This window comes from Mus musculus, chromosome 2, assembly GCF_000001635.26.
Source record: "Mus musculus strain C57BL/6J chromosome 2, GRCm38.p6 C57BL/6J".
Taxonomy (NCBI): Eukaryota; Metazoa; Chordata; class Mammalia; order Rodentia; family Muridae; genus Mus; species Mus musculus.
The window spans coordinates 9,316,405-9,327,350 of record NC_000068.7 but is presented as its reverse complement, the minus strand read 5'-3'; positions in this window follow the sequence as shown (position 1 = coordinate 9,327,350).

Here is a 10,946-nt window from a genome sequence, read left to right as displayed (position 1 = left end):
ACTTTGATAATGGCACATGCTTGTGGAAGGCTTCACACTAACTGTGTATCACAAATCTGAATACACAGAAGAGCTCAACAAATAGGTGTAAAGTAGATACAAGAACTTACCTGATTTGAATATGAACATCCTCATTGTATGGCTATGAAACCTGGAATGTACTCATTCTAAAAGACACACTAAGACTATGGAAGCATTTGAGTGAAGCTATGGTTGCCTTGAATGTAATCAATGGTCATTTGCTTTGGGGAGCTCACATTTACCTCTAAGTGGAGGAACAGGTGGACACATAAAAATTAGTAAGAATAATTACTCAGGAAGTGGCTTGTAATTTTATCATATCTTGTAAATGAGGAATGGATGAACAAATGAGACAGAGATTTTAAAGGTTATATTGCCTCTGACCTGTGATGCTCCACTAATAAAGTTGAAGAGTCAGGGCAAAGGTGCCAGGTTGCCCTTGTGAAACTGGAGCATTGTTCCTTAGGCAGCGGCAGCTTCGACTCTCTCTGATACACTACTCACCAGTAGGCAATAAGTTGGACATAATAATAAGAATAATAAGACATAAGAATCCCCCTGATTCTTCCAAGTCACCTTGCAGCTGAAACCTGGAGCTTTGCATCAGCACAGGGTGATTTATAGGACCCAGGAGAAACTTAGGGATGAATATAGGGGATGAATGTACTCAAGTGGTTATTCATAATTTGAATTCTCTGCCAATCTCTTTATTCTCAATAGCCCAAGAATTATATTTTGTTTTATTGTGTCTTACTTTATCTACATTCTCTTTCTTTTGGGAATTAGACTATATCCTGAATCACTACAGAGAAAAGCAATAGAAACAAATAGATGAAAAATTTATTTGCTTCTTTAAACCTTGTCACTTGTTTTTCTATTTAGACAAAGTGTGTACAAGACAAACATCTGAAGGAGATATGAGCAAATCTTTGGACATATGAAGATGAGCTCAAGTTCCTTTTCCATTGGTGCCATTTGTTCCAACATTTTAACGACACAGAAGTCTTTGGTGGGGATATGGAAACTGTGCAGGGGTGAGTTAAGGGCAAGATCCCACAAAGTATAGTAAGCCCAGGTGAGGTCAGGCTTCCCTGGGAGCCAGGACCTTCTCCTCTCTCCCCTCTCACCCTACAGAAAAAATTCTGGGCTATCAGCAACATGAAAGATGAACTAGTAGCCGAGAGAATGGGCCTATACCTCAGGAAGCTCACTCTCTTATGATAGTGTTTTCTCGAGCCTGGATGCTTAAAAATTAAGTTTCAGAGTTTAACTTTAATTTAATTATATATATATATAATTATATATAATAATATTATTAATTATATTATAAGTATTATATATATATATATATATATATATATATATATATATATATGCTTTCATGCATTTGATTATGTGTCATACATGCATACAGGAGCCCATAGAGGCCAATAGAGGTGTTTGAGCCTCTGGAAGTAGAGTTAGTTTCGTAGATTCTTGAAATTGAAGCAGTGTCTTCTGCAAGAGCCATAACAGCTCAAAATGGCTGAGACGTCTTTTCTGCCTGTAACCTTAAGATTTTTAATTCCAGTGATCAGAATGGCCTAAGAACCTGAGTTGTAAAGATGCAGATAATGGAAACCTGAGTAATTTATTTCCCATAGTTTAGAACACATAGTCTGTCTTGTTTTTGAGATTTCAAAGCGGCTTTGGGCATTAAAATACTCATCTTACTTCATGCTTTTCTTTCATGCATAATGTTGGAGTCTATTAATTATACAATAGCATTTAATTTAAAATATACGCTGAGAATAAAAGGTCCCCTTTTTTGTACATCTAAAGCAGATCTCGCTCATCTCATTGTTGAAAGGTCTCTGGTAATGTTGTGCTTTTTTTTCCTGCAAATAATTGGCATTGCAACATTCCTCTATCTTTATTTTTAATAGTTTAATATGATTTTGTACCTGCCCCAGCTTCCCATTTAATCTGCTGCTTCTTGCCATATCAGCCTCCTTTCTTAGCAAAGAATGAGCTGTTTTCGTTAGATTAGCGTTTTTTCTCCTTCTTTCTTTGTATACATTTGCTTTCAGCTCTATTCACTTAGTTGTAATAGAGTTGGGAGCAGAAAGTGCCAACATGTCACCCTGTGGGAAAATCAACTCAGAAAAGACCTGATACCGAGAGTTTGACTATGGAGTATCTCTTCCCTGTCCCATGCCCATCTGTCATTCAATAGCTGGGTGTTCTTTCCATGACCCAGAAGTTCTAATTTCCCTGACCTCAATTGACAACATCCTTTCCTTTTATATTACAGGTGAACATGGCTCATTCTCATCTATATTCTCAGACAGACTCGTCCCCAAAGTCATCTTTGAAAAATAAAAAGGCCAGTGGTGAGTTGCATGATACAACTAATCCGATGAAGAACAAGGGCCCTTAGATCACGAAGGATCTGTTATCCTCTCCCAACAAGAAGCACATCTCAGCCTTTGGTTTGAACCTGGGTATAGCATCATTTGCAGAGAGCATGACAGGTATAGTATTCCTTAGGGTTATCCATTTTTTTGTTATTAGATGAAAAAGTTGTGTGTACCTATGTGCATTTTTATGAGGTCTTTCTTAGATTGTAAGATTTTCTCAATGAGACACAGATACCAAAAAGACTAAAAGCCATCAAGGTCATGACCCAATATGATGGATTGTAAAACGTATTCCCATGCTGGGATGACACTACCTTCTTAGAAATTTGGAGCCAATTTGTACATAAACTTGATTTAAAATGGGAGACTCTTACTGATTAGGAGGAGTCCTCTTGTTTTGGAAAGATATTAGGATTACCCCCAACCATCAGAGCTAGGAGGTCCTCTACCCTGATGTAGCTTCTGTAACACTCCAAAAACGAGGGCATGTTTTTTCGTTGTGGTTAGCTCCTTTATGATTTTTGTTTTGTTCTGTTGTTTGTTTGTTTGGTCTGACTTTTGTTTTTGCTTTTTTTTGTGAGGGGCCAGTGCTGGGGACTGAAAGCCAAGGCTTTACAAGTGCTAAGCAAGACCTCTGCCAGGATTGCCACATCTCCAGGAGTGCCACATTGCATCTCTCATTTCTCAAAACATACCTTGACTGTAGGATTTTAAGGATGAAGGAAAAGGAAAGCAGACATCTGAAATTCAAACTCTGGGAACATTTCTCTACTTCTCCTTTAGTCTACAAAGCCACAGAACACAGGCAGAGCGTCTCTACTGAAAACCTGTGCCAGCCAGAAGAGTAGATTAAACACTCATTTGTAAAGAGATCAGTGTTTAGAGAGATGTTAAAGGGTTGGGAGATTTCAAAGGTCTCTTCACTTCTTTAGTGTTAGTATCTATTACTCAAGAGTTTACCAAGTTTTACCTGAAGCAACTCACCCAACGTGCACTATAGCACACAAATCATAATAAATCCAAGTGGTTCTGTTTTCTCATCTTTAAAATGAGAACAACCACACTATCTTTCGTATGTAGAAACAGCCTAAGCAAGTATTTACTTAGAACAAAGGCAGACCAATACGCATTTGAGCTATGTTTCCTATTATAATTACAGTCATAATTACAGTAAAATTTGCTGAACAGGAAACTGAGAGACACAGAAGTAGGGAACCTGCATGAATAGTTAGCCTTATTTTATGTTTGCTTATTCAATCTTCATTGGGTTTATGTTTTTAAAATTCACCTATTTCATTTATTTATATAGTTGTTGTTGTTGTTGTTGGTGGTGGTGGTGGTGTATGTGTATAAATGTTTACATATGTGTGGGCACTTGTATCTATGGTGCACACTTAGAGATCAGAAGAAAACTTGCAGGAGCCTGTTCTCACTTTGTGCCATGCAGGTCCCCAGGTTTGGTGGCCGGCACCTTTATTCACTGAACCATCTGGGTGGCCCAAATCTAAGTTTAACAAATTGTTAGGAATTGAAAGTTAGTTTTTGGCTAACTATATAAATAGCAGGACCGTATTAATATTCTTGTGTGTGTGTGTGTGTGTGTGTGTGTGTGTGAATGTGTATATGTGTATAGGTGCACACATGTGTGTATGTATTTAGGGGCCATTGGTCAATCTTGGGTCTTTTTCCATAAGAGCCATTGACATGCTTTTTCACTGACCTTGGACTCACCAGTTAGGCTAGTGTGGCTGACTAGTGAGCTCCAGGAATCCACCTGTTTCTACCCAGACATCAGTGGGAATACAACAATGTGCAGCTGTGCCTGACTTTTGTATGTGGGGTCTGGGAATCAAAATCAAGTCCTTATTCTTGCACAGCACAAGCATCTCATTGACTGAGCTGTTTCCCCAGCAAGTAACTTATTCTTTAACTCCTTTCCTTTGGGAACTTCCTTTTCCTGTATCCTCATTGGATGTCATATTTTAATGGATCCCTTTTCTTTATCTAAAAAAAATGCATCAGACCTCTAGATTCTATGCTTTAGAGTTAAGAAATTTAAAGGAAATGACCATCCAAATCTGCTAAATATTTCCTGCCTTTCTGATACTATTTGTGTTAATTAGGGACTCTGTAGAAACTAGGTATTTGTATATGTGATGAAGATACTTTTTAAAATGTATTTGTGTACTGCATGTATGCATAAGGATGTGCTTGCCTCCATGCATACATGACAAAGTCAGAGGCTAATATTAGGGTCTAGCTTTATTGCTCTCTTTCTGAGACAGAGACTTTCCTGAACTTTGAACTTGCTAATTTAACTAAATGGCTGGTTAGTGAGAGGCCAGGATCCACCATCTCCACTTCAAATGTGATGGGGTTAGATGTGCCCTGCTCCATATGGTTTCTTAAAAAGTTTTCCTTATTTGCATTCTATGTATGTTGGCGTTTTACCTGCATGTATTTCTGTGTGGCTTGTGCATGCATCTCTTTAGCTTTAAATGGGTTACAGGGATGGAACCCACTTCCTTCAGCCTGTGCTAGGAACGCTTCACCCACTGAGCTATCTTCCCAGCCCTGAGGAAAATATTGTTAGATACAATATAACTTTTCAAATTGAGGGCTTTATAGAAACAATTTAGTATTACCTGTGGACTGGATGACCACACATTACACAGACAGTTAAATGTCAGCATTTGATTTCATTTGGCCAGAATTTGAATTATGTCAGAGAGGTTGCAAGAATGGCGTCTGTGCCATGCAAGACTTAATTTTACTATAGAAGCCGGTGAGTGTGTTTTCAAACTGTTCACTGCTATTATTCCTAAAACTATCCTAACTTCAACTTGGTTCTCCTTAAGTTGCATTTCCAAGTAGAATCAAATCTTTTGTCATATGAAATGCCTTGATTCTCAGCTCAGTTCCATCAGGATACTTCTCCATCACAGTCGACTGCTGTTGTCATCCCATGTGTTAAGGCCAAGAAGATCCAGGGCAGACAGAATTACAGTTGCCTACCATTTGACTAATCTGAAAGGCATTGGACCTATGGTTCCGGAAATCACCAGTGCACTGTGGCCATGTTTCAGTATTTAAAAAGCCTTCATTTCATCAGGATAGGCAACAAATGGGTGTAAGCCCACTTGACGAGATTGACAGGGGTCAACAGTCAGTAAGCCAAATGTATTCAAAGCAGAATCAGTACCAAGCCTCTACATTAGAACTCACCTTACACGCAACCAAGTTCTTACCATAACTTTTGCAATTCTTTCATTTTTCTTTTACATTTTACTCTTGTTTTTCCCATTCAATTAGAGAGGTTAGTAAAGAAAGACAGTAGTTGCTCAACTCAAATCACTTCAACTACACACTCAAATGAACACTTCACCACACCCAAAACATATGCTTAATCCCAATATCCCAAAAATCCATCCATAAATTGCCTGTTATTTTCTTGACTTTTTGTTGTTAATTCCTCCTACATCTGAGATAATGGAGAAAGCTTTCTCTTGACATTGAGCAATTGGTTATTCACCTGTGGAACCTGTGAAGGTAAGGAGTACTCATCTGGCTTATTGAACAGTATGTTTCTAGAAGGGACTAAATATTTATGTATGAAAAACATTTGTGGTCATTCAACTTCAGGTCAAATTCCAGCTCCATCAATCTTAATGCTATGAAGTGTGAAATCAGCAAGTGCTGGTCCCTCCACAGAATATTTTGTTGCATAGAGGTGAGATGTATTTAAGGAGCAACACTCCTGCCAGAGTGGAAAAGAATAGAAAGTAAAACGTCCTAGCCACCGGGAATCCCGTCATCCTTCTGATGGTGATGTCTGTGTTCAAACCTATTGCAGCTTCTCCCCTTCTGCCCTTGGGCATCAAGCTTGATGCATCACATGACACTCCTCACTGCTTTTGTGGCCATCATTCAAATTTCTGACACGGCTCTCTCTATTGGGGTATCTGGGAGGGACACTGCCACACATCGTGAGACAATAGCTCCTTGTTTTGGAGGGAAGATAGGAAGCTAACAATTTGATGGTTGTTTTTAGTCAAGCATTTTGTCTGTTGTGGAAGATTTAGTCATATTATTAACATCAATAAGAAACTTGACTCTTTTAAAATTTGTTATTTCAAGTTGATAACGGAATGACTAATACCTGGCTAGCTCCCTGTAACAAGAAACTTGCAAGTCACAAGCATTATTAGTCTTTCTTATTAAAGTGATTTTGGTTGCCATTACATAAAAGTGTGTTCAGATGTTCAATACAGTAGCTACTGGTCCCAGGTAACTACTGAGCACTTGACATGTGAGGAGTTCAAAGAGTTCAAATCCAGATGTATTTGTAAGTATAAGCTATTATATATATATTGTGGTTGCGTGCATATTCAACAGGTGACATTTGGAAACTGACAAGCACCCTCGGCAAAAGAGAAACTCCTGTACAGTCCATAGCTTTGTTCCTTTCCTGCTACAAGATATATATATATATATATATATATATATATATATATAATAGCTTATACTTACAGTTATATATATATATATATATATATATATATATATATATATATATAGTCCTAGACCTCATATAAAAGACAGCTCAACAATTTCTTTTCATTTTGGGTTGAAAGGGAAATATTTTGGAAGTACTATATAAAACATATTATCGAAGGCTTGTCAGTAGTGGTGCATGCCTTTAATCCCAGTACTTGGAAGGCAGAGGCAGGTGGATTTCTGAGTTCGAGGACAGTCTGGACTACAGCCAGGACTGCACAGAGAAACCCTGACTCAAACAAAACAAAACAAAACAAAACATCCAACAAAAAAACCCAAAACAAAACAAAAAAAACAAAACAAAACAACAACCAAAAACATATTATCAAGCCCAATGCCCCCAATTTCTTTCTCTCTCTCATATGTAACTATTAGAAAAGTTAAATTATCCCTGGCACTTGCATTGTATTTCTGCTGGCTAGTGTTCTTCCCACCAAGTTACCTGACTGAGCAACTTGGGTTTCCAATTCAATGGTCTTAGCTGGATCTTGGACTCCTTGTATGCTTCTTATCGTGAACATAAATCAATTATTTGTATTCTTGTAGCAGGAAAGGAACAAAGCCATGGACTGTACAGGAGTTTCTCTTTTGCTGAGGGTGCTTGTCAGTTTCCAAATGTCACCTGTTGAATATGCACGCAACCACAAAAATGACTCTTGTGAGAAGAACAATCTGGAGGCAACAAAGCCCTGCTTTGTGAAGATATGACTTCTGACTGACACAATGCCATTATCTAAGGGGCGCACCGGAAGGCAATCATTAGAAACTGATAAACTGAATATGCATATGGTGTACGTGTGTGTGCATGTGCGTACCCAACGTGGACGTGAAGCCAGAGGAAATGTTCTGGTTTTGTTCTCCAGTATGCTGTAAACTGGTTTTGTTTGTTTATTTGTTTTTTGTTTTGTTTTTGATGAAGGAAATCACTCTTCTACCTGGAACTTTCCAATTTGCCTGGGCTTGCTGACCAGCAAGACTCAGGCACTTGCCTGCCTCAGCATCCCTGGTGCTGTGACCAAAGGAATGGAAGTAACCATGATGGCGGCCTGTTTAAAACTGTGAATCCTGGGCATGGAAGTCAGGTCCTGGTGCTGTCACGGTGATCAACTATTACCCCGGCTCTGTATGGTTCCATTTATATGGAATGTCCAAAATGCAGAACTCTAGACAGTAGTTAGTGGTTACCTAAGAGGGGGTGGGGGGAAGCTAGAAGGTAATAGGAAGTAAGGGATGTATCTCTATGTGTGCTTGATGATAAAACTGCTTTGAACTTGACTCTAAAAACATTTACCCAATGATGCAAATGTGCTAAAGGCTATTAAACTGTGCCCTTTAACAGGCAAATTTTATGGTGTATTCCTCAGTGAAGCTGTAACATCAGAAGTGTACTGTCATTTCCTCTTCATGGAGTTGGTGCCTTGTGAACACGTGATTCACACAAGGGGACATTGCCTTTGGTGACATAGATATTAAACTAATAGACACAAATTCCAAAAACAATCTAGAAATGAGGACAAAATGTAACAATGGATCTCAAAGCTTCAGAAAAGTTAGACCTTCAGAAAAGTCGAAGACTGGAATGACAAGCGCCCCAGAGATTGAAGAACAAGTGGAATGGGCTTTGTTGCAACGCCTGCCTCTAACCGAGAGTCCTAAAACTAGATCGCTGAAGTGATACAGGCTCAGAAAAAGGCCATGGCAAAAGAAGAGTAAGCAGTTAGTTCAACAGAAAATTTCTCTATCCACCTCCAAAATTGTTTCCCTGTTAATTTCTATACAGAATAAAGATTTCTTATAAAAATTTCACTAGTTTTTTTTGAGAATTTTATACAATATACTTTGATCCTATTCAACCCTTACTCCTCACCAAAGTCCTCCCAGATTCATGCAATTTCTCATTTCTAACGTTTGTCTCCTTTTTTATTTCTTAATTAGTGATCCCATTATATTGATGTGTCTGAAACCACCCACTGGAGTGTAGTCAAACTACCTGGGACCACCTCTTTAAAACTGATTCTCCCTCTCCTAGAAGCCACCCACTGTCAACAGCTCCTCAGAGCTGGGAGCTTGTGAACCTCTCCCATCTCCTGTTAGAATCTCATGTTGGCACTTTCATCTGCTGTCAGTTCATGAAGACAGTAGTCCTGTTATGTCCAGAAAATACTGCTTTCCTCTGGCCCTCTACTACTCTGGCTATTACAATCTTTCTGCCCACTCTTCTGCCTCTAAACCTCATTCCCAGGGCAAGCGGTGTTGACATAGATGTCTCCTTTGTAGCTGACCACTTCTCTGACTTTTATTCTCTTCACTTTCATCAGTTGCAAGTTTCTGGGTTAGTCATTGTTCACCACACAAAGCAATGCCTCTGTTGAGGTCTGACAGGTGCATTAATCTATGGTTCAAAGTTTAGATGACAGTTTGACACTGTCCACATTTAGCAGAATAATGGTAGATGGGTCACCCTAGGGTCTGTAAGCTTTCCAACCATGGGTTCTTGACCAGATGTATAGTACCAGGCATATATTTTCTCTCAAGTCACAATTGGTTACCTCTATAATATGTGAGCCACTATTGTACTCACGTGCATATCTTTGTCCTGCCAGTTATTAGATGTCACAATGTTCACAGCTGGGTAAAGCAGTTGCGGATGTCCCCTGGTTGCATGTATAGTACTGTCAGGTGCTAGCAATGCTAGCCAGCAGAGAAGAAACTCATGATCAGCATTAACTTGATTTCTGTATGTCCTATATCAGAAGTGTGTGTTGTCTCCAGCAATGGGGGTCTTATCAAGTTCTAGGTGGCAGCTAAGATAAATGCCAATAGTCTATACTTCTTTGTGAGTTTTTGGTTATTCCTAACCAAAAACTTCAGGAGAGGTATTTACCACCTACACTGAACTTACTGTTATATAACCTATGTCTTCTGAAATGAGCATTACAGTCTGTGTAGGCCAATTCTAATTAAACTTTATATGAATGAGCTGTCATCCTTCTGTAGGCATTGTTTGTCTGAAGATAAATTCTGCATCTTCCAATATTCTCCATTTTTTTTGTATCCAGTAGGTGAGATGACATAGGCCACATTCTTGTCTAGAGTACTCCAGATTCTATTGGAGACAACTCTTTAAAAGCACCTCAGCCTTACCTTTTATAGGGAGGCATCATGGCTCCTCTGCTTTCTCTGCACAGCTTTTCTCTCTTCTCTTTCCACTGCTGTTGATGTTGAGTCTGAGGACAATTCCTAATACAAACCTATGTTTCTCAGAGACCATTTGTAAACACATGGCAGCTGCTATTATTATTACTTAAAACATAGTTAAGGTCAATTTTCTGCAGATAAGAGTTCAATGCACACACACACACACACACACACACACACACACACACAAGGAGATTAAACAAGGAAAGAACAAGTTGTTAAGAAACTAAACAAATAGAAAAAAACAACCAAATAGAACTTTTACAATTGAAAACAATCATGGAAATGGGAAGCCAATGGATAAAATGATTGATAATTAAGTGCATCTGAAGAAGGCAAAGCCTAGAAGTCAGATAGGAAGAAATCATACAGAACAAAGCAAACACAAAGTTAGAAAGTATTAGGAGGGTAACATAATGAGTATTCACAAGTTCTTATATATGTATATGGGAAAAGTGATTTAAAGTGAAAAAATTACAGAATAGAAGACAGAATTATAAAAATACAATGGCTGTTAAGTTAAAAAATGAAAAATATAAAGCATCCAAATGCATAAAGACATAGTTTTCCCAAAATGTATAAAGGCCATTTTTGCCATCTAGTGGGGGAGGTGCTGCCAACCTCAATAGATTTTAAAGCCACTAGGTGAAAAGATTTGTGGAAAGACAGAACAACTACAATGACAACAGACATTGAAAAGGCAGCACTTAGAAGAACTTCAGGGGGACATCAACCTTGAATGGACAGGGATTACTATTAGTTGAAAAATCT